The 22,929-nt window shown below is 43.7% G+C and overlaps 1 protein-coding gene across 3 annotated transcripts in view; it reads left to right on the forward strand.

The window, feature by feature from the left end:
- PTPRO (protein tyrosine phosphatase receptor type O) overlaps window positions 1-22,929 on the forward strand; it is a 263,577-nt gene that overhangs the window by 31,716 nt on the left and 208,932 nt on the right. The gene's annotated exons all lie outside the window — the stretch shown is intronic.

Below are 22,929 nucleotides of genomic sequence, written 5' to 3' on the forward strand. Positions count from 1 at the left end.
CCCTGCTCTAGGTGTGGAGGTGAGGAATGGGTTGAATGCAGGGGGAAGGAACTGGGAAGCTAAGAGTTAATGAGATGGAGTGGGGTAATGAAATGGGAGGTGGGGGAAGGGTGGAGGTGGCTGGGAGGTGGGAACAGTGAGAAAAGGTGTTTTTGGGGGAGCTACTGCCTGTGATCTGGGAAGGAAGCCCCAGCTCATGGGGACCTGATCCAGCCTTCTACTTTGTTTCTCCTCCCAAGCTGCCCTTTACCAGACTCCTGGACCTGTCAGTGCCCTAGACCTGACTAGCTGGCATGTGCTCTGCAGGGTGTTTGCATGGGGTTGCACCCCTGGGGCAGGAGGGAGATTTGGCTTGATCCCAAAACCACCCCCTGGGCAGTAGCATTCACAGGGTAGAAAGTTTGTCTGTACAGAACAGGAGGAGAACAACTTGGATTACCCAACTTGGGTGTTTCATCTGTGGGGACTGGCCATATACTAATTGAACATGAGCTAGATGACAAGGAGTAGGGATAAATCTGCCCTGGAGTGATGTAACTTTAAGCCACCTAAAGTGTACTTAAAACTAGTTTCAGTGGTTAAAGTGTGGTTAAAAGCTCCAGGAGCCATCTAAAATTAATGTGTAACAAAGCCCACATACCATAAGCCCTGTGGCAATGGAAGGAGGGACCCGCTGAAATGATATACATTGGTTTCTCACTCCTTGTACCCAACCCTCCAACTGCCATTCAAGAGGAAGTGTTTTATATTTTTGTTTCTGTTTCCCCAGCAGATTTGGTTTAGTCATAATTGTAAATGCCTGCCTCCTTTTGCACGCTGGAAATTCTGCCCTGGTCTAGACTGCTGACAAAGCTTACCATAGGATTTAACTTGGTTCAGAGCTGTGTGCAACATCTTACAAATTGGAATGAACTCACCCCGCTTCAGACTTCAGAACAATCTTGAAACTCTGACACTAGACTCACTGAATGTTTAATTGAAGCTCATGTCTTTTAAGTACACCTATCAACCCATCTATGGCTTGCTGTTGAAAAGAGCAGGTGAAATTCAATATCTTTTATTCACAAAAAGCTACTAGTTAATCTCAGCAATTTTAAATGAAGCTGTCTGGGCTGAGATCTTTCAAAGCACAGTAGGAGATTTAGTAGGTTTTAATGAAAGGTGAGTATCTAAATGACCTCTACCATTCTGAAGATCTCGGACTGACTCCTATTGATTTCAGTAGGGCCAGGATTTCACTCAAACCTAAGACTGTTCTCCTTCCCCTTTTTATACCTTGTGGAAAGGGATTATTAAAAATAGCCTTTCTACAATAAGGACATATGAACCACAAACGTGAATCTTTTCTATACTACCAAGAAGTGTGGTAGACAGTTTAGGTCTTCTTTCCACTTTAGTGCTCCTTTATAGTTCCTTCTTCTGTTGAACTCTGAGTAATAAATCACTGAAACAATAAGGTCTCACACAGAAGTAGGAAGAACCTGCAATCAGCTACAATTTCTAATGCAAATAACTCCCCTAGGGTTTGGATTAGCTGTTTAGCTAATTCTGTCAGTGTTTCTTAGCTTTAACCTTTTATGTCCAGCACCGAGGACTTCCTACAGCGAATGAAGCAACACTGACAGCAGAACTTTTACTGAATAATGTTTATGTTATTTTGTACCTATTCACATCATATCACATTATTCATCTGTGGGTAAACCAGGGCCTCCAGTCATGTTCTTCATTCTCTCCCAAACTTTAAAACCCCCAATTTCATTTTCTTTGAGCATATGAAGCCATGTAATTCCCTGCTTCTGTTTACTTTGACTGCAAAATAACTGCTCAGTCATAACATTATTATATAGCACTTGAAATATTATACTATTTACCCCATGTGGTCCAGGCATTTTGGGGTGTTCAGATAATGTCAGTCTAACACTGGTATTATTGTAGTGGCAGTCGAACCTAGTTACTGCGCTGGGTACCATACAAATATAAGAAATGCAGTTATGTTTGCCAACAATTAACCACATTTCTCTGAAATGTTTCTTTTTAAACTAATGTTCTGAAACTTATGAAGTATCCTGTAGAAGTCTACATAGAAATGTCACGTCAGCTCCGTATAAAATTACACTATCTAGTTGTGAAAACATTGTCTCTACTGAGAGTTAACACTGAAAGAAAAATCAACTCCTAAAATACCTTTTCATTTATTTATTTATTTATTTATTTTTAAATTTATACCCTTCTTTTTGTGCTTCATGTTGCTTGGATAATGAAGGTGGATTGTCCTGCTTTCTGTTGCATGTTTAATTAATTCACTGCTTTTTAGCTGTCACGTGCCATCATAATGACATAGGGTTTGGGTTTACTGTTGCCTAGCAGGAAGCATAGTTTGTTTGTTTCAAAGTATTCATCCAAATGTCGGTGTTCAGATCAGATTATGTAAAACATCCCTGTTCTTTGGCTGTTGCTGCTGTTTATCATGAGACTTCAACAAACTGACACTCTTCTCTTAAAAAGGTAAAATGAATCTTTAGACATGCAACATGATATGAAACTGACAGCAACTCGAGACAAACAGATTTGGAAGTCTTGCCTCAGCCACAAGCCACTGTTTGTCTGCCTTCCTTTTGCAGCGAGTGGGACACTGGGTTGTGGGGAGGCGAAGTGTACATCTGTATGATTTTAAAAAAAAAGCCAGAAAATGTTTTATCATGATCATGGAAAAAGTCTTGCAATTAACCACCCCCCAATAATCAGTTAAGTAAAGTTTCTGTATCCTTTTTCTAATCCAAATAATATGTTGTTTCTATTAACATTGGATCATTTGCTATATTAACTACTGTTTACATCGTTTAGCAGTTCACTATAAGAAGACTATATGCAATACAAGTATAAGAATTAGCTCTAAAGCATTGTTGTAAGTCAGTGGAAGGATGACCCTTTTAGCAGGTGTGCCATAAATTAAGCCCCCTCTTCCCTGAGTGCCCTTCTGACCCTGCCCTCCAGAGTTGCACCTGACAGAGTTTGTGCCCTGAGGCACTAGACTGGAGGCAGGAGGACTTGAGTTTCTGGCCCTGTAGAGCGGAGCAATAACAGTATACTACTGTGAGAGCAAGAGTCAAGTGAATCCTTTCCTGGCCCTGCAAGCACTGCAGTTTTATACAGTGAGCAAGGATCCCAAACCTATCTGGCAGTAGCTGCAGTAACATCTCTTTCATGAACATCTTGCCACTCTTCCACTCTGCATGGCTAGAAACTCAAGCTCCTCTTTCTCCCCCGCCTCCATTCTGGCACCCCATTTACTGACTGCCTTGGGCTACTTGCTGTGGGTTGGTCACTCCTATTTCTAGCTTGTGCTGCAATGGTCCATTATGGTGGAGGAAGTAAGTTGAAGAAAGTTTTGCAGTCCATATAGTGTCTCATCGTGGGGGTCTTCTTCAGGTGGAGCAGGGTGGTCTGTTGCTGAAGATTCCTCTCAAAGTGAAGTCCATCTGGTGCAGAGGGGTGTTCAAGTGGTCCCCTCTGGGTCTGCTCTGGCGGCAGTCCATCTGGTGGGGTCACAGTACTGGCGGTGGCCCATGATATGCTCCACGTAGATGTTGTGGGACCAGAAGATCGTGTTGGACACCATGAAGTAGCACATCAGCTTGGCATAGTGGCAGAAGACATGGCAGGCACTCAGGACGCTCTCATTGCTAGGGTCCCAGGCTCCGAGCGTTCCCACAATGAGCACGTCGACCATCACGTTATAGATGCAGCCCCTTAGGATGTTGGCCAGTGGGGTGTACTTCTCCCACTTGTGAGCCTGGGCATTGGTAAAGGCTTCGCGATGGTTCTTGAAGGGGATGGTCACAATCATGATCATAACCTTAGCCTCCTCGTTGGTGATCATGATGTTGGGGCGCATCACTGTCATGACCATTAGCATTTACTTACCTGCTTCACATGTTGGAAAGTGAATAATGCTTGCAAGCTTGGTAGATATTTATTCAGCTGTCTATCTTGGAGCACTCTTTGTATGTTGGGATAAGTAGCATTTATTCCCAGTTTCCTGCAGCATAGATATAGTTTAGCTAGTCAGGATCAATCTTATCCCATCCATGTGCTGTAGGACTGAAAGGGTAAATCACACTTCATATCTGTTCAATCCTTATTCTCTCTGCTGAGAGCATTGATTGAGATCCCAATAATGATGCACAGCCTCCTCCACTTAGTTTACATGGGTACAGCCAAGTCATGGCAGATAAGTCCCTGAAGTGCCATGAGAAGACTGGCATTTGCTCTCCGTTAACTTCATTCAGTTAAAAGAAGCACATGCATGTGTGCTCTCTCTCTCATTGTACCCTCCTCCTCCCTCTTTATCAACCTTGATAGCAACTTGAAATTTCAGGGCCTGGTTCTTCATTACCATAAACCTTTTTACACCATACTGACAGCATACAGAGCCCTACAAATGAATAAAAATCTTCACTTTATCTTGCTTGAGTGATAGGTATAAAACTTCCTTGGTGCACATCAGGATCTGGCCCTTAGCATTTCCTTCTTAAATTGTGCTCAGAATTGCATACCAAGTGAGCACATGCACAGAGCTTCAGAAACCCTCCTAGCCACTTGCTCTTATCTGACAAAGTGTAAATAGAAGACTTATAATTAATTATTTTCCACTTATATGATGAGCTGCATAAAAGTACAATCAGATAAATTATAGGCTTTTCTGTGATGGAAACATGAAATTATTCCTGTAATGGATGGAGAACACCTGGAAAATAAAAGATACAATGCGGTTGAAAACATTTATATACTGGTGCATCTCTAAAAGTCAGACTTGGCTGAAAAGCAGACATAACAAAGCAAAGATTAGGTGGCATCTCCTCTTAATTGCTACTGACTCATTTTCACTGCTTGTTAGGAGAAGCAGCAAGCATTTAGTTACATTTTGTTAGTACAAACAAAAAATGCTACAGATGTAGCAATACTAGGGGTGTGCAAAGCAGGCCCTATTTTATTCAGATTCAGCCCAAATCGGGGACAGTGATTCAATTAATTGATTTGGATCACTGTCGCTCATTCGATTTGGCCAAATCTGAAGATTCAATGCTGATTCAGAGAATCGGTGATTGGACATTGACACATCTTTAAAAAAATTTTCTACATATTTCTAGGTGGTAGCATGGCTTGTGAACGCTGTGATGCTGGGGTGGATGAAGCGTCTCACAGGAGTGCAGGGGGCCCTCCATGTGCCTGGCGGTAAACCTGGAAGTGGACTAGAAGTATTTCCGGTCCACTTTTGGGTCCACCGGGGAGCACACTGGGGAGGGGGGCAGCCCCCTGGCTCAGCAGTCAGCCGCAGCGGGACCCCAGGTGCCCCCCCCCACCAGATCCAGGAGGCATCAGTCGCCGAACTGGGGGGAGTGGGGGTACCCTCCTGCATGCTCCCTAGCAGACCAAGAAGTGGACTGGAAGTGCTTCTGGTCCACTTCCAGGTCTGCTGCTGAGTGCGCTGGGGATCCCCCTGTGCCCCTATGGGACACTCCATGCACACCAGCATTGCAGTACTCATGAGCCACCTGCTACCTAGTGGTGCGTAGAAAAAACATTTAAACCTGTATCTATGTCCATATCACCGAATCGATTTGGAGCATTCCAATTTGATTTGGAGAGGTTAAAAGTCTTGTGATTTGATTCGGATTTGGAGATTCAGCCACCAAATGAATACTATATGACCATCAGCTTTGGATACCAAAATCCTTTGCCTATCCACACTGGAGTTACAGCTAGTCCTCACAGTTCCCTACCAAGTCAAATGTCTAGCACTCTTTAAACACACTGCAGAAATTTGCCACCAAACTTATTACAGGAAAAGCTGTGTTAACTGGCACTTTATTAGCCAGAAATCTCTAACTGGCATCCAAGTGATGTGGCAAAAGTGAAACCGGAAGTACCACTTCTGCGTTTTGCCGCTGTTAGCAGAGTTTTTCTTTGCCTTTTCTTCAGCCCACAGCCTAGGGCAAAGCAGCCTGCATGGGCCCCCCTCCCTGTCCCCCAGCACACTGACACCAGCGAGTGCACTAGGCAGTGCACATTTGATTAACTGGAATATTTGATTAACTGGCATCCTGCATTCCTGGGGGATGCCAGATAACAGAGCTTTTACTGTAAAATGTTAATTGCATGCTGTAAAGTTGAAATGCTTTTATTTAAAGATAGGAAATTCACAGTTTGACTACCTCTCGGTAACCCTACCCTGACAACATTTCAGTATCCATTCTCTGCCTAAGGACAGTGAAAACAGAGAAAAACTACGTCTTTACTGGCATTTTGATTTTGACTCTAGGAAATAAAATCAACTGCTATCTTATATAAACTGGTACTCAAGTTCATTCCATTCAGACACAAACTGCCCTCCCCTCAGTTGTTCATTGAGTACAAAACCAACAACAATCTCTCATTCTCTCTTGTACCCTCTTATGGTCCTATTACAATGAGTGTAAATCATCCTTATTGGATGGGGGAAACCACTCTTGATTCTTCTTTTTATTTTCCAGATGGCATCAAGCTACTGCAGTGAAAACTAGCTGTTCTTGACTTCTGTTTCCTATCCCACTTTTCTCTTACCGTAAAAAGAGACTTTAAGGAAGGACAGCCTTCAAGAGCTATAGCCCCAGCTGCGTGTAGGCAACAGTGTATAGGCTGTCTGGCTGGAGGGCTGGAAGGGCAGCTGCAAGGAATGAGTTGTAAGTGAAGGTGGAGCCACATAGAGGGTCCAGAGCTCTGAGAGCAGAGTGTACAGGCAGTAGTGTTTAAGGAGAAGCACAAAGCCTGTCTTGCTGGTCCTGAGATCTGAGAAAAAACTGCAAGTTTGGGGGTTTGTTTCATTAATTTGTCTGTTGTTGGAATGTTTGTTTGTTTAGGAGCTATCTCTTATTGTGGGAGCAAAGCTAGTAACTTTGGCTATGATGCTGACTGGGCTTAATAGGGAAGCTGGTAGAGTGACCTGCTTATAGGGATACTTGCATGTGAAGGCTTCTTTCATTGCAGACTGGAGCAAATGACCATCCTTTTGTAAGAAGGAAAGCTTCCTAGCAGATATTATTAACATCAAATATGCACCTAAAGAGAGAGGCATGTCAAATAGCTGCTTGGAAGGGAAAGAGGTAAATAAAGCAGAAGCAGCATTTTACATAGTAGAAATTGGCTAAAGAAAGCCAGTTTAATACGATAATCAATTGCCCAAAGCACATTTTAGCAATAAAGAGGTTTGTCAATGCACAGTATATATAGTAAAACTGGGAAAGGGGGGGAAAAAAATCACATTAGCTCATGTGCCGGGGGGGGGGTGGCGCTATGAAACTGGGCAAAAAACCCAGTTATAGCTGGCTAGCAGGACAAAGTGGGGAAATCCATATCCAAGTTGTTTGCATGCTAGGGTGTGATCATGACTGGGGTTTTTGGATCTGACAGGAAGTGAGTATCTAAAATTCAACAAGAGGTAGACTAATTTCATCCTCTGAAAATCTCATCCTGCATGTGTTTTAAGGAACACAGACATAAAAGCCAAAGGGCCAAACAAAGCCTGGCTATAACAGCCTTGAATTCAGTCTGTTTTGTTCTGTCCTCAGGCTCTCATCCTTCCAGTAACTGTAGCTTAAACAGATAGCACCAAAAGAAAGGTAACAGGAGGCTTTATTGTCACTATTTATGACAGTCATTTGAATAGTAATGTCCAAAAAATAGTTTTGCTGCAAAGTAATACAATTTTTATAATTAGGAAAGGGAGAACTAGTGAATAAGAAAATAAATTATGCTCAATCTTTCAACTATGAAAGAACATGTTATGAGCTTCAAATTTTCTTGTTAATCTATGTGCTTACATAAACCTTTCATTCCAGAAATGAAGGTACCAAAATGCCTCAAGCCAAAAAAGTACTGTCTGGAAGTCTCTGGGAGGAAAATGCAGCTTCTTGAGACTTCTTCCCTGGTTTTCTCTTTTGAAGTACATATAATATATGTTTATAATGGCTCTAGTTTACATGTTTTATAAAACAGTTCAAAAATTGGTAAATAGAAATGGCCGCAAACTACCTCTGAATTTTTGGAAAGATGTCATTTAGCACCAGCCTTCATAATTGACCTTTTTTTACCGAAGCAGTCTAAATAGCCTACCTACTTTAGGAGAGTTACAGTCCAAATTTAGAAAGACTTAAGTCCATTTCTGCTGACACTCTTATATTGAAGATCTCTATTTCTGCCTAGCTGTACTTGCTGTCTTCTTTGATAAACTGCCTCCATCTTCTTGAGAAGGTCACAGAGAAGAGGAGGATAGCTATGCAATTAAATCTTTGAAAATACGTTTTCTTTATTAGCAATAAATCTAGAGCAGCTGCTGAGTGGCAGAGAGAATAAACATAGCTGTACACTTTTAATTAAGATAGAGGCCAGTGCCAAGTATAAAACCAATCTTATCCATCTCTGAACTCAGTAGGAGTTTTGTTTGGACAAGAGCTGTAAAATTAAGGCCTGTGAAATATGATTTGATTTGGGATTGTAGGCAATCATTTGAACTTCTGTGGCTCAGTTTGAAGCCAACTGCGGCTAAATCCTGTTTGTTTTAGGAGTGAGTTACACCTATTGAAATCAGTAAAATTAGCAAGTGGGTAAAGTAAGCAAGATGTAGCCCTTACCTTCTGAAAGACAGAAAAGAAACCAATATAACAAAATGCTTCAAACATATCTAATTTTCCACCAACTTTGGTTAGTTCAAGTAAAATAGGAATTGTATATTTCAAACTCAGTATTCTTCATCTGTGTTCATCTCAGTTATGGTGGATTGTGTATGGTATGCCATAGTTCTAATCCTTGCTTGCCAATGACTAGGGCCTAGTTTAAATCACAGGCTCAGTTCACTAATATCATAGCAGTGGCCACTATTTTAATGCCTAGATCAAGGTGTCCCAACCCCTGATTTGGATGAGGGGGCAGGTTTAGGGCCAGGTTTAATTGCATCAATAGAAGCCTTGCTCCCAAGGTCTCTGGCCCTTCTGCCCCCCACCCTCCACTTAGGTGCACATGGTCAGCTGCCAAAACAGCCCCTCCCCTAGGCAATACCAGGGCTTTCTGCTTAAGGCAGCTAGTAAGGGCAGGGGGGGTGGGCTGAGCTGCTTTTCAGCAGTGATTTGAAGACTCGGAAGCTGGCCCTAAACCTGCCTCCTCAGCCAATCAGGAGGTGTGAGGGGAGGGCACACCACAATCTGGGTGTGAAAATGATGGCTACCAACATATTAGTAAACTAGGCCAGTGATTTTCATTTTTGGACTAATTTTGGCCACATCAGCAGAATGTGTGTAGTACTAATAACAAATCCCCTGTCCACTGACAAGCAGCCAGTTGTGAAAGCTGCCTGCAGGCATCACTGTCTTCTCCCAGCTGTTAAACCTCCACAAATGTGCCTGACCTACTACCAGGCATCTAGCCTGGAGCTTTTCCCAAGTGTCATCTTTCTTGGAAACATCCGATACCACTAGATAGGAAAAACCTAGAAACAGCCCCTTTCACAGCTCTCTTCAAAGCATTAACTAGAATTCAAAAGAAAACCAAGCAAAGTCCAGATCCCATGCAAGTCAATGGAAGTTCTGCCACTGATTTCAATGGAATGAAGATTTCCTTCTGCATTCCTAAATATTGTAGCATGGTGTAAAATGTCTGTTAAAATGCTGCATTCTTGTTAACAACTACCATGTGGGAAAAGGAGCAGGCTGGAGCAGCCAGAAAGAGGAATGGATTAGCCTTGCTTCTGCTGGGGAGGGGGAGCCTATGGAAGAGAACAGTACATTTGCAATCTAGGAGCATCCACGAGCTATGTATAGTAATATAGGAGCTATGTGAGCTTGAGCTGAGCTTATCTAGTTGGCTAGTAGCATACTAGTTCATGGGCTAAAGTAGTAGGCCATATGCAGACATTCGAAAAGCTAGGGAAAGAATCAGTCTAAATTATGCAGTATTCTCTGAGTGACCTTGGACTGAGAGGCAGAGGGGTTGTTTAGCACTGAGGAATTTTTCTCATTCCTGCTGTACTGCAACTCTAGTGAATCTCATAGATAGGTATTTGTTATCTCCTGTCCCTGAACTTGGTGTCCTCTCTGCTACCCATGATGCTACCAACTGCGGTGGGGTGCAGAACACCAGCATTTGTACCTGTTTTTTACATTTTGCTTGTAGAGCTCAGTATATGCTTTTAGTGCTTTTCTATGAGTGCAAGGGGGACAGGGGAGTGTTGTTTCAGCACAATGCAGAAACAGCTGGGAGGAGGCTCAGCTTTTCTCAGTAGCTGAACATGACCCTCAGAGATGAAAAGGGCATGGAGGTGTGAATAAGGCCGCTAACCATCCAAGGCCAGGTGGAGGCTTGGTACCTATGCTGTGCTCCAGGGAGGGAGGATAGAGGAGGGTTTAACCAGTGCTGAAAGATGGAAACATCTTGTGTAGTTAGTGGCTTTGAGACCCATACTTTCTGCTGTCGGGGCAGGGCAATTCACCAGCCCTCCTTGCACCAGGCCTTCTCCTTCTGGAGTTCTCCACCATGTTGGTCTGGGAGAAGGCTGTGACCATGGTGATGGCCTGTAGTGGTGACTGGTCCCCCAGTGGCCAGGAGAGAAGGGAGAAAGTGAGTGGGTTGTGTCTGGTGACAGCCTTCTGGAGACAGGCTTGTACAGAGGTCTTTGGGTTGGTGGGGCATCATCATGCCACTACCTCCCTACCCCACTGGCTGTGGGCATGGCCCACCTGCTCACCTACCCCCATGCTTGCCCCCAATGATGCTGCATTTCCCCTGGTACCTGGGTCCCCATCAGAGCCACATGGAGCAGGTTAGAACTATAGATGATGCATTAGTTTTTTGCAGTGGGGGAGCACATCTCCATGCTGCCACTATTGCCCCTACTGCTGCCTGGCACTGGCTTTAGCCCCCAGCCCTATGTCCTGTGCACAGAAATCTGTGAGGGCACGTGACCCACATGTCATCTATGGGTAGAATTATATTGTCTCAGGCAGTAGGGCATCATTGCTTGATGCCAGAGTCTTCGCCAGAACAGGGGGGAAGGCTGGGTGTGGGTGGTGTGGGAAGTAAAGGGACTGGGGGGGTGCTCTGCGCATCTGGAAGGGGAGCAGCAAGTGGGGTGTTGGAGGAGTGGGAGTGGAATATCTGTGGCAGCTGTTTTGGAAACAGTGTCCTGCAGGCCTCAGACCTGGTGGTGGGGGGGCAGGGGGGCCCCACCAGGTACAGGGCATGGCATTGGGGTCCAGGTTCTCGGTCGTGACAATTGTGGCATCCGAGCTTTCCCCCTGATCCTGTATGCCATGCTCTGTATGCTCAACCATACCCAAGAAGGTGTCAAGAGAACTTGGGCTCAGCTGCAGGCGTACCTCTGCTCCTAGATCCTACAGTGTTCTGGGCACCAGCACCAATGGGATGGAGTTCTTGGGGATCACTATCAGCAGCAGACCTGTGCCCTGTGGCATCCCCTGGGACCTTTTTATGGGTGCACGGTTGTCCCATCATCCCAGCACCTTCCTGCACCGCCTTCTGGTGGGGGGGGGAGGGGCACAACTGCTGGCAGCTCCTCCTGCTGCCTGGTTGTGTTATACATGTGTAAGGTGACAGTGGCCTTGTCCATGGTGAGGAAGTGGGACAGTTCCCCATAGAAGGGTTAGCTGTGCCTCCTGCTTCCAGACATTTTACTGGTGTCATGTACATGTTTGTACTGGATCTTCATGGATTTCATCTTGGCCCAGCACTGCACCCAGTCTCTATCATTCATTGCTCAACAGATGCAACTTGAAAATGAACATGCTTCTGTTGCGGTGGCCTTTACAGAGCTTACCCTGGGTCTCCTGCTTGCCACAGATGGCAACCAGATCCCTCAACCTCCTGTGGCTCCAGCTGTGTGACCAGGATACTGGAGGAGGATGGGATAGGATCTTCCATGTCTTATATTTGAGTAAATATGGTATTAAACACTTTGTAGTTGATCTTCCTGTGGATCAGATCCAGCCTGAAACATAACACCTGGTTGGATGTGCTCACTTCTTATTATGCATTATTAGTAATAAAAAATAGGATACTTTCCTAACTTACTGGTGTGCATGGTGGGATATCACTTTATTTAATAGTCTGCAAGTGTTTTCATTGCAAACTGCAGTTTTACCGATTGCCTGTAATAAATAAATAAAATAAAAAAAAGGTTGGGGGGGTGTCTCCTGGTTTTCACTACCCTATGTCTGTTTCCACCCAGTGCACCCACTGTCAAATTTGCAGTTTTTATGGTCCTCCCCCCCAGAACAGGGAAGAAATACTTCTCCTGTGGTTCAGAAAGTGAAAACAGAAGTAATATGTTGACTGAGTTGGAGGAAGATGTGTAAAAGTGTCAAGTTAAACAACTGTCTGGAAATTTAACATTAGAATTTAACAAAGAGTTTACTTAAAACACTGATATATCATATTAAACATTGCTTATAATGAGAGTTGAGCCTGATTTTACATAGTTCAGATCCAGACCTGAACTTAATCAAAGTTTAGGGATTTTTAAATCAGGAAACTTAGGGTTCAGGGAGGCAGGAATGTGAAACCTCTTTCAGAGCTAAATATTCCTTGTAAAAAGAAATTCATATTAAGTGTCATTCCCATTCTCTTACCCTCCCCCATTTCTGTTTTCATTTATTATTAAAAATGCAAAGAAGCAAAACCCCCAGTCAAAATCCTCAGCTGGTGTTAACTGGCATGTTTTTACTGATTTCAGAGAAGCTATGCCAAGTTATATCAGACAGGGATCTGGTTCTCTCTGTGCAGTTTGGGAAGAAGAATTTTCCCTCTAGCTTGATCCTACAGAGTATAATTACAGAAAGTGAGATGGTGGAGTGCATGAGGATTGGTGATGATGCATCCATTATTTACTAATAAAACAAGTGCTTGCAGTGGCTTGATATTCTGAATTCCTGCTGTGTGCTGGAGCTGTTTTGATGGTAACTTTTCTCTGTTTTTGTCTGTTTGTTTGAGAAGCATCTTTATTAACCAATTAATTCTGGTGATTTATAAAATAGATTGTGGCTTTCAGACAGTGCCTTCAGGGCTGGAGTACAGAGACACCCCTCCCCCCCCAGTAGGACACAAGGGATGGCACTACTATCACTAAAGTGATATTATATTGCTTATTAGAGCTGTGCGAAGCTTCAGGTGGTGATTAGTTTTGGAGGAGATTTGGCCCAATTCAGTGGTCGAATCTCCAAATCCAAATTGAATTGGGGACCAATTTAAAGGTCCAAATTGATTCAAAGCTCTCTGAATCTTCAGCAAAGATTCGGAGAGTGTTTGATGATTCAGGCAGTCCCTGGTGGCTTTAAAAAAAAACTAAGAAGTCCTGGTACCCACCAGGTGCTGCCAGGCAGGGGACAGTTCCCACTGCCCCATACTGCATGGGAGGCTCTGCACGCACCCGCTCCCACAGCCCCTCCATGGCTGCCCCGCCTTCCAGGGCTCCGGCCCTTTAAGAAATAAAAAGCGGAGAAAAGCCCCAGGACTCGCTGCTCCTGGCCCAATCTTGGGGCTTCTGGGGCTCATGCAGAGTCCCCCATGTGGCGCAGGGATCACCCCCTGCCCACAGCAGCACTGAGTCCCAGGGTTTCTTCAGGTTTTTTGTTTTTTTCCTTAAAGGACTGGAGTTGGCCCATGCCGGGCACCTGTGAGGGGGCTGGGGAAGCGGGGGGCGGGTGGGGGATTTGGGGGCTCACACAGAGCTCTCCACACAGCAGCACCTGCTGAGCTGGGGCTTTTTTTCATACAAGCGGTAAGAGCTGGGGCAGGCCGGGCAGCCATTGCTGGGAGAGGGGTAAGGGATGGGCCTGGCCTGGGTGATTTGGCTATGCGGCCGAATCAAATCAGGGCAATGATTCAAATTGCCGAATTGAATCACTGCCCCCCGAATCAGCCAAATCTGAAGCAAATACTAGCCACTTCACACAAGTCTATTGCTTATACAGGACCTGAAGGCATTTAACAAATAAGAGAAGGTCTTTGCCCCCAGACAGTTTAAAATTCAAGAGCCTGATCTTCAGACATTCAATACTGGGCATAGCATCTTCTAGTGGGAGGCCCATTTTAAGTCAACGGGACATCACATTAATAAGCATTTTGTCTCCATAGCAATTTTGGGGTTCCAACTTTTGTCATCTTGAAGTGAGTAAGAATAACACTTATTTGCTTAGGAGAAAACTGGGATAAAAAGAATAAAGAATTATAACAATTAGATCACAATTATTCAACTTGTGCTTGTACCTGTCTTGGGTGAAATCCATTCCATGGTGAAGTCAACTTCATTCTGGCCATAATTTTACCACTTGATTCATTTCCCTGTTATGTGTTGGATAGGGAAGGTGTATGTACATGCACATAAGCTTGCTGACAGCTATAAAAAATTTCTCCTGTTGCTTGTACTAGTTCAGTTTGCCAGTGGCAAGAATAGTGGGGGGGGGGGGAACAACCCTCGTAGCCACAGTGCAAGAGGTCACCCCTCTTCAATAACAAATTGTTGAGAGTTGCTCTGGGAAGGTGTAGACAGTGGAATTAAACACTCTCTGGAGACTTCCTACACTAGAGCTGTGCTAGCAGCAGTGTGATTAGCATGGTAAGAAATCCTTTGCTAAAAAGCTCATAGTACATGCCTAGCCAAATGTCTTCCTTATAAATACTGTGGAAGAAGTGGGAGTTTTTAGGAAGGACTGGAATGAGGAAAGGGTGTTGACTTGTCAGAGAGGATTGAGAAGCATCCCTTGCCTTATCAGTGTTGCTGATCAGGATTTTCAAAAGTGAGTAGTGATTCTGGGGGAATTTGAAATTTTGGGGGGATCCAATATAGGACATTTTAGAAGTGCCTGATTGTCCAGAGTGGGGTCATAGCACTTTATAATATTTCAGTGGATACCTCTTGTTTTTTACTTGTTTTTCTACAGACCTTCTATGGGCTTGGCTCTTCAAAGGTCTAGTGGTTTGTCTATCTTTTTATAACCCTACCTGAGAAGAGCCATTTATAAGGAAATGCTGGGAGAACAGACAGAGCAGTCAGAGTTTGAGAAAGTTTGGATGTGAATCCATATTTCTCAGTCTGACTGTAATTCTTGTGTGCATTGTAAGAACATTTAATGAAGGAGGAATGTCTCCTTTTCCCTAACACTTAGTAAATTCCATCAGGTATACATAGATCTCTACCCAATTTATAGGTCATCCCTTCATCTATGTTTTTTTGCAGCTATTTTATTTTTCAGGCATTAAAAATACATATATTTTAAGACTGCTGTAGAAAGAACAGTTGCATCCATTCTGAGCTGACATTCTTTACATTGAAGACTGTAGGACAAAGAGGGTGCACAAGGTCCTGGATCAGGCCTGGAGCCAGGAATACATGAGAACTTAAAAGCCAAGCAGAATAATTGGATCTCTGCTAACAAATTGACAGTAAGCATAACTGTCATAGATAATCAGATTAACATGGCAGAAGACCTGAAAACAGTGACAGGGTAAATGTTCATTTCTTCCCCATAGTAAACCTTGATCTGTAATAGTCTACAGATAATGTCTGATGTCATTATCAAAGCCAAAGAGATAGTTGCTGTCCCACCCCCTTTTTTTTTTTAATTTACTGAAGAAATTGAGCACCTAAAATGCTTTCCAAAATAACTTAGTTATCCACCCAAACCACTTATGCACCCAAGGTAAATGTGTGAGTGAATTCTGCATTCCACTTTTTAAAACAACACTTGTTTTGCACAATGACTCTTCTTTTCTTTTAATTTGAAAAAAGGAACTTGAGTGTTCTGATCACAACTGGAATTGAATGATAATGGAAGGCGCTATCCATCTGAACTAGCTCTTGGGATGATAAATGTTAAAATAACATTTGTAAACGACCACTATCATTTGTTCATTAGTTTAATCGGGGCAGAGAAGGTAGGAAAGATTTTCCCATGCAAGTGTTGTGTACTTATAAAGTATTTATGCAAGGCGTGCATGACCTGTTTGATTTAAGTTGTTCAGAACTAATATCTGAATTAAGATTTCCTTCTGTCCTGGAAGAGCATTAAAAAGGAAAAAAAAAAAAGGACAAGCCTGTTTCCAAACCCTCCCCCTTTAGGTCTCACTTTCATTAGGGATAGCTGAATGCTGACCAAGGTATGGTCTCTTGAGGGGAGAAATGGAGGTTTGTGCTTAAACCTGGCATTTAAGGAGTCAGGGTTCCATTCTATGCCTTGTTTGTCCTAGGGGAATTGAAGCTCAGCAAGTTTAAAATGATTTACCATGTAAAAAATGACATAGTACATATCAATTGGGTATATCAGATGTGTACCGCAGTATCCAGTTATTGGTTGTACAAACTAGAAAAAGATCCCTGCAGTCCTGTAGTAACAGAAGTCTCAGTGTGGTGGAACATCTGTAGGTAAGAGGGAGAGCGATTTTTTTTTTTCCCTTTCTAGATGTAGACTGCCTTTGTTTAGGGAGAAAGAACAGAATTGCAAGTTGAGCAAGGTAGTGTTTTTTTTAAGTGACAAGTTGCATATGCATCACTTTCTCTGTGTTCTTTCTGAGTATGTGAACTGTCCTCCTCCTGTGACCCAACAATAAGAAGTAATTATCTCTCCTACATGCTGTTTAATCATCCTAGTATTTTACATGGAACAGCTGTGCTGCACTTGCTAGTGCTGAAATTAAATATGCCTTCTGGCTTTTACCTCAAAACCATCCAGATAGTAGAAGGTATACAGTATCTTCCCCCTCCCTGGAGAGGGGCTGGGTGACATTCTGTAGGTGTCTGGGCAATTCTAAGAATTCACTGATTGAAATGTATAGCCTGTGTTGGGTAGGAAGATCAAAATGGTCCACTTGACCCTATAAATCAAGGTATTCAGTACCTTAGAGAAGCTGTTCAGTGCTTTTAAGGATTATACCTTAAGCCCTCTTCAGCACTGGCTCTTGAATAATCATGGTTTGAGTCAAGAACAATTAGTATAATAATGGGCAAGTGGGGCATGAGCCCCAAGCACTATCTAGGAGGGGAGGGGTGTGGGTAGAATGGAGCTAGGAGGGTGTCACCCTCCTCTCCCCAACATCCTGTACCTGCCTTGCTGCAGCTCTAGTTCCAGCAGCAGGGAAAGCAAAAAACAAAATAAAAAAAAAATAGCTGCCACTGTTGCTGGCTTGCTGCACTGCCAGTATCAGCCCTCAGGAGCCACAGTTGCCCTGTTACATCTCCTCAAGCAGCACCAGTGAGCACTGCAAGAGCAGTGGCCAGAGGTTCACTGTTGCTAAGGGAGATGTCACCTGTTTTTTCTGCTGAAAGCTGACTTTATCCCCATCCTCCACCATGGCTGCTCTGCCCTTCCTCCTGCCAGAGCCAAAGCTGAGAGTGTGTGTGGTGGTGCAGTATTGCCCAGGGTACAGTACTGGCCAGCTGAACCTCTGCCAAGACCATACTGAACTCCTAAGGCTAGGGACAGAAATTACATTTAAACCAGCATAAGTTATTCAAAACCAGTTCAAATCTGTAACGTAACAAAAGTTTGGTGTACATAAACGACTTTCAAAATGGCTGAAACCAGTTTAAGGTAAACCTGGATGGATATAGTATCAGACTTAACTGATTTAGGTTAAATTTGTTTATTGAACTTCTGTCACAGATCTAACACAGTTCTTTTTGTTTCATTTTTTCCTGTATGCATGTATTTGCCCTTTTCACAAGGGCTCCTTACATCTATCTTCTCCTCTGGGGTCTTGTACTTTTTTTTGGTTCTTGAAGGAAAGAGGAACAATCTAAGGCCACTTTACTTTTCGCACGTTTTCCAAGCAAGATCCCTGCGAGAACAGGAAGAGGAACTGAAATGCAGTTTTCTTTTCTGACACTGGAGTTTTCTGTGTACAAGTAGCTTCCTAATGGTCTGACAAGGCCCTTTTCTAGAATGCCTGTCTGTAGACAGGAAGAATGATTTGTGGTCCAGACAGTGGGCAGAGATGACAAATACCTGAAGTAAATTTCTGGCTCCCCCATAGTTGTCATATATTGGGTAGCTACAGCCAGATACTGAAAGATATACAGATGCCCAAGTCCATTTATTTCAGCAGTGTTAGGTACCTGAATACCTCTTAAATATAGGATCTCTATTTTCTTTATATATTTACTATTTTCCCTTCTAATACTTCCTTTTCATACCCTTTGTCTATCTAGTTGATCTATGTTCTAAATACTTTAGAGAAGTGGCTACCTCTAATTCTGCTTGTATAGTGGGACTCTGATCTTGGCTATAGTGAATTATATACTGTTTATTTTGTTTTAAGCATGGTTGTAGTACAGGATATTCAAACCTAAAGAGCAAAGCTTTCCTTCTTGGTAAAGGAAGATGACAAATCAAAAGCTGCCAATTGTGTGAGAGGAAAAAATAAGTCTGAGCCCTCGTGGTAACAGGACCATCAGTGACAGGTTTTTTTTGGAAACAAATACATTGGCAGGCTTAATGAAGCAAAGGTGGAGCTTGATCTTCAGTATGGAGAAGTTCAAACCCCATCTCTTTAGTAAACCAGCTCTTACATTTAGAATATTTGCCAATTACTGCCCAGTCTCAAAGTCTGCTCACCCTTTGCCATTTTGTTTTGGGGGCAGTGACCAAGATGCACTGGCCAGTTTGAGAAGTACTTAAAGACCATATGCTATGCTTGGGCAGTTTCCAGCCTTCCTCTGGGGATGAGATAGTATCCATCATTCATGAATAATCTGCCTGTCTTTTAGACCAGAGGCAGCTGACAGTTGTGATTCTGTTGAACTTCTTGGCAGTTTTCATACATTTATTTCAGCAGCTTAGCAATTTTGCTGGTATATCTGGAACTGGTATTTTAAGTCTTGTTTCATAAATGGAATTGGTGCCCAACCTCAAACACAGAGGGAAAGTGCTGTAGCTATTTTTAGTTTGCTATTTTTTTAGTTCCTCTTGGCACCTCTGTCTCTGGAGCAGAAGCACCATCCCATTGTAGAAGAAGGGGATTCATTCTTTTTTTTTTTTTTTTTTAATTGGAATACGTTAGCTTGAGACTGAGAGGTTTTTAAGTCGCACAAGGAGTCTATGGCTGATCAAGAAACACCCCATGTCTTCAGTTCTCTATTAGATGAGTCCTTCTATATTTCCAGCCACAGGAAATTTACACTCGGGGAATTAGAGCTGTTCTTTGTGTTAACCAGTGTGGATTATTGGTGTGCTATTTGGACATGAGCTTTTGTTTGTGTAATGTTTTTTGTTTCTCTCCTCTAATTACTCCTGCTACAGACTTGCATGTACCAGGGGGACTTAGAATGGGAGCCATGAATGGAGCCAGCTTACCAACTGATCTGCACTAAAAGATTGCTTTGGCCATGTTTTCCCTAGAATTTAAGAGTGCTGCATTAGATCATGTCAGCTACTTCAGTTTAAAGAATGCTTTGCTGGGCCATGCCTATATTAGGCAAAATTAGGAAAAATAGGGTGCTAAAACATAACATCATAGTAAGGAGAAGGCAAATTACAGTTACCACAACATAGATTTCTGAGGTGAACTTGGTGTTGGATCATGATCTAACAGTGCCTTATGGCAGATATCATCTCGCACTATAGGCCTGTGCACTGTCGCAATGCATTGACAAATGGGTAGGAGGTTCCTGTATAAATTGATTGTAGGTGTATGAGAACAGTGATTTATAATTGAAAGTTTCTGAATGCAGGGGAAGGCCATACAGTGTCAAAACTGCATACGCAAGCATACTTTCACTCCTTTTTCATTAATGGAAGTGCTTGGAGAAAGCATAAAAATAATGCATTGGTATTAATGCTAGCACGTACAAGCCTCTACTTCAAGTCATTGAGAGAGAGAAACGTACAAAAAAGGGAGGATCTTTTTGTGGTTTGTTTTTTCAGTGATTTAAAAGATTGAGATATTCTGGGGATATCGATACTGCCTTCTTATCATGATCCCTGGCATGCCCTCTCCACTAACACATGCTCTGACTCTGAAATTTATAGAGGTATGCACAGTTTGTTGTATGCTTGTTTTATCAAACCCAGTGAACACTAAACTTTAATTGTGGAGCAGCGAGAGGTCTCTGCAAGCCTTTTGTCTGGTTTCTAGCTGACTAGCTGTTTCGCTAAGGAACAATCTCCCAATTCCCGACTTCTACAAACAACAAATTGTGTATAATCTAATGACCTTTTATCACTATACACAGGACTCTGTGCTGGGTGCTATGTAAACACAAAGGCAAAGTACAGACGGTCAAAAAAGCCCAAGGCAGAATCAATTCAATCTTTGTAGGTTTCTCCTCAGCTGGACAGATTGAACCAGTAATCGAGTGAACTAATGTTCACTTTTCAGTCAGGCTAAAGGCAGGCAGATCCCAGCACTAACCCAGACGAGAAAGGGGTACTAGAGCCTGCCTCCCAGCCTGTCAACCATTTCTACGCCCAGCCAAGGGGGGGCCATCCCTGGCTTGCTGCCCAGTACATACCCACCCCTCCAATCCAGGAGCTGGCCCCTGCAGTCAAGGATCTGCCCACACACGGGGAGCCCCGGCCACCACCCCCCACAATCCCTCTGCCCACATAGGGGGGAGCCACCTCAAGGAGTTCCCCTGGCCTGCTTCTCCCTCCCCTCACCCCGCTGCTGCAGGAACAGGAGAATGTTTCCCCTCCCACCTGCAGGGGTGGACTGAGCACAGGGTTGCGGGGGTGGGGGGAGGGAGGGAATTGCCCTTTGTCTGCAGCTGGGCAGACTGGGGCTGGGAGGTGGGGCTGAGGTTGGGGGGGCTCTGTTTCCTCCTTCCTCCTGATGGATGCAGGCAGGATGCAGGCTAGGGAGCAGAGGCTTTGCTGCCTCTGCTCTGTGACAGCCCTGTGGGCAGGGCCAGCTGGGCTGGAGCAGACAGCGCAGCTGAGGCTAGCCCACCTGCCCTGGGGTGGGGGGTTGGGGGAGACTTGAGTCATCCTGGGATGCAGGGGAACTTGGACCTACCTTGAGTTGGGATCTGGGACAGAAGTGCAATAGACTGGTTTAACCTAAATCAGTTAAGTCTGATACTACATCCATCCAGGTATATCTTAAACCACGTTTGGCCAATTTGAAACTAATCTGTCTGCACTGAACTTCTGTTCTGTTATAGATTTAAACCAGTTTCTGATGATTCATACTAGTTTGTGTGCAACTTCTGTCCCTAGCTGAAAGGACAGCTCTGCTTTACAGGGTTAATCAACCAACAGTAACACCAGTCCATTTGATCAGGAGTATTCCAGCTGTAGGTTACTAAAAATAGACTAATATAGTGATCTGAATAAATAGGTTTAAGCAAATAAACAGTGGAGTTTGGCTGTAGATCAGTACAGGACATGCAAATGTGTTAGCAATTCAGGAATCTGTATCCATGACATCTAAAAGAGTAGCAAAAGAAATCACCAAAAAACTCTCAGAAAAAACAAGAGCTCTGGTTCTTGAACATCATGTGACTTTGCAAGTAAAATGTTGATGCAATTATTCATCCAGTTCCTAGGAGACCCAAACTTAAAATTATAGGATTTTTCCCCTCTAAAGTATTATCTTTGCTCGATCATTTTCTCTTTGTAGCATGCAAATGATTGCTACATGCAGATCAGTAGGAGCTGGTCACTATTTGAGGAACGTTTTTTTTTGGTCGGGGAAATACCAGTTTCTGCAAAAAGTTGCTATGAACAAGTTGGTTTCAACAGCAATTTCCTTGGAAAGGCTGCTTTGGTTTAGGATTGAATTTCTGAGTGTGGGGTGCATGTGAGATGGGGAAGGAGAAGGAAAGGGACTCTGAAATGGTCAGTAACACAGTGGTTGGGGTACTCACTTGGGATGTGGGAGATGGAAACTGAGTTTCCTACTATTCCCAAATCAGATGGGATGAAAATCAGGTTTCCCCACATCCCTGCTGAGTGTTAATGACAGGACATTGGTGCTCAGGCCTGGGGGCCAATCAAGGTTACTGGATGAGAGTACAAAATAGATACTAAGGGCAAACTGCTTACCTCTTAATCTCCCAGTTTCCTGGCTCAGTCTACAAGCAAGCCAAGCCTGGAAACCAGGAAGTTGGGAAGCAAGCAGTGTTATCCAAGCACTCTGCCTCCTGGTCCTCTTCCTGTACTAATAGAATGGGAAGTATAGGGTTAGATGACAAGAGATGGCCACCCAGATGTCATAGAGCGGGTGGAGACTCAGGCATTGAGGAAGTGTTCAGGCAGGCCTCATCCAACCTTTGGAAACAGCAGCAGGTTGTGGTTGACAGCTGCAAGCTTGACCATGACTGCTACAATTACCATGGACTATTCCTGGATAAGTCTCTGTCATTCCTGTTGGAAGTGTTGCATTTTACCAAACAGAGAGGTTCATTCTAACTCAGTGGCAGAGGCACACACCTAAGTACTGGCAACATGAAGACTTGCACCTTGGTCTCTGATCTCTGAGGAAAGTTCCTGGCATTCCAGCCTGTACCATCAGTCTTTCTTTGACTTGGTACAAACTCATTATGCAAAGTACAGCAATTCCAACAGAACATGAACATGAGCCTCCAGTGCGATGCTGCGGCTAGTAAAGCGACCAAAATGCTGGCGTGCATCCATAGATGCTTCTCGAGCAAATCCTGGGACGTCATTCTCCCCTTGTACTCGGCCTTGGTGAGGCCGCAGCTGGAGTACTGCGTCCAGTTTTGGGCTCCACAATTCAAAAAGGATGTGGAGAAGCTTGAGAGAGTCCAGAGGAGAGCCACGCGCATGATCAGAGGTCAGGAAAACAGATCTTATGATGACAGGCTGAGAGCCATGGGACTCTTTAGCCTGGAAAAGCGCAGGTTCAGGGGTGATCTGATGGCCACCTGTA

The sequence above is a fragment of the Crocodylus siamensis genome, chromosome 4 (genome assembly GCF_052110815.1).
Source record: "Crocodylus siamensis isolate JL-2025a chromosome 4, ASM5211081v1, whole genome shotgun sequence".
Taxonomy (NCBI): Eukaryota; Metazoa; Chordata; order Crocodylia; family Crocodylidae; genus Crocodylus; species Crocodylus siamensis.